This window comes from Octodon degus, unplaced genomic scaffold (assembly GCF_000260255.1).
Source record: "Octodon degus isolate 3935 unplaced genomic scaffold, OctDeg1.0 scaffold00077, whole genome shotgun sequence".
Taxonomy (NCBI): domain Eukaryota; kingdom Metazoa; phylum Chordata; class Mammalia; order Rodentia; family Octodontidae; genus Octodon; species Octodon degus.
The window spans coordinates 3,416,113-3,422,097 of record NW_004524653.1 but is presented as its reverse complement, the minus strand read 5'-3'; the positions used below and the strand labels follow the sequence as shown (position 1 = coordinate 3,422,097).

General features: G+C 38.0%; 1 pseudogene; it reads left to right on the top strand.

Annotated features, from left to right (window-relative positions):
• Positions 1-2,274: 2,274 nt before the first annotated feature.
• Positions 2,275-3,914, top strand: LOC101569757 (annotated as a pseudogene).
• The last annotated feature ends 2,071 nt before the right edge of the window (positions 3,915-5,985 follow it).

Below are 5,985 nucleotides of genomic sequence, written 5' to 3'. Positions count from 1 at the left end.
TTTTAAGAATATGATTCTATTGTAATGTTTCATATTACATCATACATTAACTTTCTCTTGGGACTTGATATAAAAGAAATTTACTTGAATTTATTTATTTTAAAATTTTTATTCATTTAAAGGAGAAAAAAGATAAAATAGTGATGAAACAGTTTCAAAACAGGCTAGTAAGATGTTTACAATAATTCATACTTTGCATATTGTCATGTTTATAGTAGTTATTCAGAGGACAAGATGCAGACATGATATGTTTTCTAAATAATGTTAGTACAAATTTTTATTCTCAGTGAACTAAGAGAAAGTAGTTGTATATTTATCCTAACTCTCATATATATATATATATATATATATATATATATATATATATTTCCATAACAAAACTGTCCTTTATTTACACTTTTGTGAAGTTAGTAATGCAGGACACTAGGTTGCTTAGAAACTGATAGCAAACCTTAGCCAGATAAGATGTTCATCTCAGGAGTGAGGTATCTTGTTTGCTTTAGGCACTGGGCCAAGTCCCACCTACATATATCTGGTCGATTTCCTAGCTTCATAGCTCCCAACATATACCCCTTTTTATTTTTTTCAGAGATGGGTGTTCCACCACAGTTAGAGAAGTTGTATTTGGAGAAGTCTTTAAAGGACCTTTTCATACTTGAAACCAGTCTAAGGATTATAGGTACTTGAATTCAGCAAAATAACCCAATATAGTCCAAGAGTCCATAATAGTAGTGGGCTATCTGCAGAACTGGAAATTTTCAGAAGTTGTTGACTTGAGCCTTTTATAGCTCAGCATATTAACATGGTACTACTTTTTATACATCATGGTTATAATTTTCTGCTGGATGGTTAAGATCAAGTTAAAGCAAGACCTATATAACTAAAAATGTAGCTTTTGTTTCTGACAAAGTCAGTCAAATCCCTTCAGGATTTACCCTGGAACCATGTACAGCACTTTGTAGATCTTTTGTCAGTGTCAGCCATATGGATGAGTCATGGCCATTGCTTAACCATTTTGCCCTCTGTGAAAGCCTGAGAGAAATTTTTCTCTAGGTGACTTTCTTTAGCATACTTTACATCATCAGTCACTTTCCTCTGTGGCCTTATAATCTCCTTGATCAGAAAATTTTGGAAACCATGGTAGCTCAGCTCTTTTGGTATTGGACTAGGTCATAGTTATGACCCAGATAATCCCAGTGCTGTCATAGAAGGAGAACATCTGAGTATGGCAGATGTAACATCTTGACTAATGTGGCATAATTTGCAATAACAATAGCATCAAGCACAGCCTAAAAATGGATAAATGGTAATGAGTATTAATTTGGTGCCTTTAACCATAGGATCAAGATCTATAATAAAATATAGCATAAACCTGGAACTTGTATGCAATAAGTTTTCTCTTGTAGAGTAACTTTACCCGGTGAGAATGGAAATTTGTAGAAAAGAAATGTAGTAGAAGCAAGGCTAAAGGATAAAAGATGATCACCAGGGCTTTGGGAAACTTGAGCAGAGGATAAGAGAGAAAGAATGAAGAAAGCAAAATGATATTAAAGTGGACCACAAAAACTAGAGACAATGTTGATTCTCATGAAAATATCAAAAAATTCCAGGAAGGTGTATTAGTCAGGGTTTTATTAGAGAAACAGATATAATACTAGAATGACATATAACACAGATACATAAGAAATTACAAGATTGGCTTACGACGATCAGCCATAGAGTCAGATGAGAAAGCGTGCAGAAGGTATCTGCACACCAGAGACTGAAGGATTCAGTCCCAAGGTCTGAAGCTCACTGCCGCATTCTATGCAAGTCTCTATCAGTCAGCTGACGGGTCTGCGACTGAAGACTGAAGATTTGCAATGAACCTGAAGAATCTGAAATGGAAAGCTGAAGGATCTAAGTTGAAGAGTCTGCACTGGAAGCCAAGAGAAGTCCAAGTCGTCTTCGAAGACTGAACATCCTCTGAGGAAGTGGAACACCCAATCTTTTCTCAACTGCTTTATATACCCTTTCTGTGCTGAGTCACTCTGGGGCGGGCCCTCCCCACCCCTCGGAGCTGGGCCCCCCACGGCCCAGGGTGTGCAACCTAGGAGGCGATTCAGCCAAGTTGAGGCAATGTATTGAACACTGCAAAAGGCAACTGAGGAAACAGGGAAAGAAGAGGAACAGAACAAAATGTAAAGAAAAGAAGAATGGAAAAACCCTCTACATACCAGATAGCTAAGATAATGACACTACTTATTTCAATTAGTTTATTAGAAAGAACAGTTAATGCTCATTTTATTTGATCAACTTTGCAGAGCTGTACCTGGTAATCCAAGCAGCTACTTTGAAGACAACAATATGCAATGTAATAACCATTGTTAATTTCCTATCATCTTGTTTTGAAATTCTGTATCATCTTTATTGTTTTTTTAATTCTGTGTAAAATAAAATAAAAATAAAGTTTTTTCTCAGAAGGTGACAACAGAATTTATATATATCAAGATTTTTTTTAAAAGACTGACAGAAAAAGAAGGAAAATGTCAAAATTAATCAGCATTAAGAGTAACTGCAATGGATGCTGAGTTGGAATTTGCATTCAGCCCTTTACAACTGGAAAACAACTTTTTGACCACGTGGTAAAAATAGTTTGTGTGGGGTCTGATTTTTTGGCCTGCAGTATGTTGATAGCAAAGGGTATTCTAGATGACTTAAACTAAATAAAAATGTGACACAGCAAGATATTAAGAAAGAGAATCCTTCTCATTGAAGCAAGGATTCCTTTTTTTAACATCTTTCTGTGTCACCTTTTTGTTTTAGTTTAAGTCATGCATTTTGTACTGTGAATAACTACTACAAAGACAACAATATGCAAGATATTAATTATTGTAACTGTCCTTCTCCAGTGTTTTGAAACTCTCATTGCTATTTCTTTCTCATTAAAATTAATAAGAAAGAAAAAAAAACATAAAAAAAAGAATGCTCTACTGTTCAAATTTAGAGCCAAATTCTTTCCTGAAGATGTTTCGGAATTCAAGAGATAACCCAAAGACTTTTCTTCTTGCATGTTCAAGAAACCATCTTAAACGATGAGATATATTGCCCAAAAGAAACTATGGTCTTTTGGCTTCCTATGCTGCCCAAGCCAAATACCGAGATTGCAATAAAGAGATTCATAAACCAGGCTTACCTGGCTAATGACAGACTACTACTGCAGCATATTCTAGGACAATACAAACTGACAAAAGAACAGTGGGAAGAAAGAATACAAAACTGGTGCGAGGAACCCGGGGATGCTAAGGGAAGATTCAATGATGGAATACTTGAAGATTGCACAACATCTAGAAATGTACAGCATCAACTATCTTGAAATAAAGAATAAAAGAGGGCACTGATTTGTGATAGGTGTTGATGCTTTGGGCCTGAATATTCATTAGCATGATGACAAGTCAACACCTAGAACTGGCTTTCCCTGGAGTGAAATAAGAAATATTTTATTTAAAGACAAAAATTTTGTTATAAAGCCAACAGACAAAAAGACACCTGATGTTTTTTATGCACCTCGATTGAGAATCAGTAAGCAGATCTTTTTTTTTTTTTTTTTTTTTGGTGAAACCAAGGATTGAACTCAGGCCCTTGTACTTGCCAGGCAAGCACTTATTCTATTGAGCTATTTCCCCAGCCCAAGTAAGCAGATCTTGGCCTTGTATGCGGGGAACCATGAACTGTACATGTGAAGAAGGACGCCTGACATCATCGAGGTCCAGCAGATGAAGGCGGAGGCCAGGGAGGAGAAGCGCCAGAAGCAGCTGGAGCGGGCTCAGTTAGAGAATGAAAAGAAGAAAAGAGAAATATCAGGAAAGGAAAAGGAAAGAATAGAACGTGAAAAGGAAGAGCTAATGCAACATCTGAGACAAATTGAAAAATAGGCATTGAAAGCCCAGGAAGGAGATAAAATAAAAATATTAATTTTACATATTAAAAAACAATTCAAGAGCTGGTCAAATAGCTCAGAGGATTAAAGTGCTTGCTTAGGTAGACACAGGGGCTGAGAGTCACATCCCCTGGCCTGGCCGTGCTGGTCCCACCCCCTGGGGTGCACTGAGATGGCGATGGAGACTGGGCGTGGTGGTGCAGGCCGGCAATCCCAGCACTTGGGAGGCTGTAAACAGGAGGATCACTACGAGTCTGATGTATGCAGTGAGATCCTGTGCACCTTGTCTTGAATACAAATAAATAAATAAATAAATAAATAAATAAATAAACTCGAAGCAGTGAAGAATGTAAGAGAGACAAGGCATAAAAAGAACACAAAGCATCTCTATCAAGACAGTTTCAAAGCAGTCATCCTTAAGGCAAAGGACATCCATTTTGTGTTTTCCAATAAAGTTCTTCCAGGCGATTCTAAAATCTGAATGTTTGTCTTGTAACTTATGCTAAACTTTAATTCAAATGACGTAACTTTGGCCATATTTAAATAATAATGCTGAATAGATTAACCTTTCAATTTTTTTTGAGAAGCTTTATCTTAATTTTTTTATGAAAGTGTTTATTTCAAGTGAATGATTAAGTAGAGCGAGTGTTTAAAATAAAAGGACCATTGTTCCATAAAAAATAAAAGCAAAAAATGAAACATTCACAAAAAGACAAAAAATGGAGACTTAAAACAAGCAATGAAAAGTCATCATAATAAAATTCCTTTGGTGGCCACAGTTCTCTGGTGACTGCCCAAGTCAGAGCCAAAGTCTGTGCCTGGTAGCCCGGCTGAGTCTGCTGCAGGATTGTGCTGGGAACAGTGCTGACCTTGGCCTTCTGACATAAGGGGCTACGGCCAGAATCTTCAGCCAGCAACTTCCGTTTGTCCCTCAGTGCTCTGCTCATGGCTTTTTAGCCTGGTTTTTCCCTGCCTCACTCTTCCAGTTGTTATGGGGCCCTCAGACAGAGACAACCCAGGCCTGCCCCTAGTCCTGTTTATGACTGGCTGCTCCTGGTCCTTGAAAAGTCTCCTCAGTTTCACCCTCATAGGCGAGTCTCTATCCTGTCACTTGCCATGGGAGGTGGCACTATTGTAGCAGCTGGGACAGCCCAAGGCTCCTTAGTCCCCCTTCAATCTACCCTCCAGCAGGTGAAGGGCCAACGTCCCCTGGCTACTCTGCAGAGGCCCACATACCTGCTTTCCTCTCCCAAGCCACCGGTCACAGGGCAGTAAGGGCTGTGCTTTGCCACTCACTCCATTTACCATCGGCCTCCACTGTGGTCCCTAACCTTGTCGTCACCAGAAGAGGGGTCCCAGCAAAACAATCCGACCTGTAATATTTAGATGCCAATAGAATACCCATCTCTGACAGGACTAAACAAAAAAAGGGGATACAAAGGAAGGACCTTTGTATATACAGAATAGTTAGGATAGATATACAGCTACTTTCACTTAATTCAGTGAGAAGAAAGATTTGTAGTAATAGTGCTTGGACAGGATGTCCTGTCTGCTTTGTGTACTATGGATAACCACTAGGAAGATAACAATGCACAATGTATTAATTATTGAAAATGTCGTATTAATCAGCTTTGAAACTGTCTCATTGATATTTGTTTCTCAATAAAATAAAATAAAATAAAATAAAATAAAATAAAATAAAATAAAATAAAATAAAATAAAATAAAATAAAGAAGTGGGTCCCAGTTAGCTGTAGGGCACATGGCAAAAACTAAACCAAACCAAACCAAACCTGGCTACCCATTGAAGAGGGAGTAGTTTCCTGGTCACTTGCTTCTGTGAAATTTGCTGCAAAGCTGCATCTGCCCCTGTGTGGAGAAAGGCAAAAGGAATGAGAGGCCTCATGCCTCAAATCTATCTTTTGTGGCTTGATTTAGCCGCACATTTGCCAGCCATCAGTTTTTTTGAAACTTTAAAAAAAATAGCAGTTCCTGCTTCACATTTAAGCCGCAGTTTCACTCACATCCCTGCGAGCCAGTTTGCCATTTTCTTAAGTCCTATGTCTG